Source organism: Rhea americana, unplaced genomic scaffold (assembly GCF_003343005.1).
Source record: "Rhea americana isolate MKP2758 unplaced genomic scaffold, rheAme1 scaffold_31, whole genome shotgun sequence".
NCBI lineage: Eukaryota > Metazoa > Chordata > Aves > Rheiformes > Rheidae > Rhea > Rhea americana.
In genome coordinates, this window is record NW_028186435.1 from 1556584 (window position 1) to 1558695 (window position 2112).

Genomic DNA, 2112 nt, shown 5'->3' on the forward strand with positions numbered 1-2112 from the left:
CTAAACTTTGCTTTTCTGAAATTTTAGCTAGCATTCTGTCTTGCAGGCTATGATGGTAGTTACTGGGACAATGTAAAAGAAGAGTCCAGGTGAACAGATAATGAAAGGATGTCCTGAGGGCAGTAGAGCTAGCTCAGTAGTTGGAGACAGAAGTATAGCAGTTGCTTATAGGTTGCATGCAATCACTTAAGTTTTCTTTGCGAGCATTAGATCTCCTGTCTGTGGCTTCCCKTTTTTGGAATGGGAATAATAACTATCAGCAGCATTTAAAAGTAAATATGTGTTAAGGTTATGTAGTATTAAAATACAGTTGTGATAAAGGTAATAATGTAGAACTTTTTTTTTTTCTGGCATTGCTAGAGGATGAACTTTTTTATACCGACTATCCATGGTGGTAGGCACTATATGGTGCTTTCAAAAGAAATCATGTTGGTCAGTTCAGCCCCTAACTTGTTATAAACTAAAGATGCGTGCAAATATTTCAGCAATATTTCAACAATAAATACTGTAGGAAAACTTCCTTGTCCAAATATTTTACMTTTTAGGTAGAACATGAGAAGATAAGTGTATTAGAGCTTTTTCTTTGAGGATAAATAACATAATTGATTAATTTTTTCTTATGTTAGATTTGGTAATTTCTGAAACAAATTACATCTTAYAGCACTAGTTTCTTCCTTTTAGGAAGATATGTTTCTAACTTTTATTTATTTTCCTGTTAAAATGTGACACGGAGTGAAACCTATCAGCTTATGAAAGTGATGTACCATATATTTAGCACTGAATTTTCCTGTAGTTTGATTAAGCCAACCAGTGTTAAAAAGTGGCTAAGCAGTCATCCCCTTCTTTCTGCATGGTCTTGTCTTACTGTTCCTGCTGTGCATTGCTTTGGCAAAACCTATGGTGTGACTGATCTGGCTTGGGGAGGGGGAAGCTTTTCATCAGTTTTCCAGCAGGATCCGTTCCCAATCCAGTCTGCTGTTTGACGCACAGATGACTGTCAGCACTGTGAAGAGGAGGRTGCGGGGTGGGGCTGACAGCCTGGGGCAGGCAGGAGGTGGCTGTTGTGTATACTACTTAGGCAGGCTTGCAATCAAATCTCAAAGGGTGGCTTGAGAGAGGAAGGAGCTTGACCTCTTAGAACTGTAAATAGCAGGGATGACAGCAAGCAGTTAATAAAAGGTCTTTGATGTTAACATAACTTCCACTGGTGGCAGCAGCAGCATATAAAATGTCAAGATCCACTGCCATGCTCTCTATATTATTAATGCCAGTTACCCCAGCTACCCATCAAGGTTAATCATTCTGAAGCAGCCACTGGTATGCCAGGATTCTGGGTTGGAGTAATATTTTGTTTTTTATGTGAGCATTTACGTAAACATTTGTAATATGGAACAGTTGTTCCTTTTCAGACCTAATGATGGGATAGACTACTTGAATTCTCTTGTATGATACGTGTTAGCAGAATCTTCCAAAAGATGTATTACCTGTACATCTAAGCTGGATGCCTTTGTGTCGTCTTACATTGCAGAAGAATGCAAGTTTTAGCTAATAAAGCTGAGTGTAAAATATGTGAGTTGTATCAAAATCTTCTTTAAACATATCTGGATTCTAAGGAAGCAAAACTTACATCATCTATTTTGCAGAAGATAGTGAGAAAGAGGAAARAATCTGTCTCCTAAAACTGTACAGTGTTAAGTGTTGTTACTTTGCATTTTTTGTATCAAAAACTTAATTTTATAGAAAGGATATCTTCTTTTGCTTATCTAATGCCACTAAGCCTGAAGGCTTAGTTTACCACCCAAGATGAGAAGTACATTTAACTTGGGACTCCAGTACCTTTCATCTTACAGACTTCAAGGGAATAAAATACTGATGAATTACAGTTTACTTGAAGTGATGACACTTGTAATAAACTACATAAAAACAGCTTGCTACTTCAGTTAGACACAAATGTTTTCACGATGTCCTGTCAGATATTTAATGAGCTTATTAAAGACTTTTTCCTGTAGGCTCCAAACAGTGAGGATTGTTGAGTAACACTTGACAGTTCCTGCTTACTACATCTTTCACCTACTTTCTTTTTATCCACTTTTTTTTTTTTTTTTTTTTTTT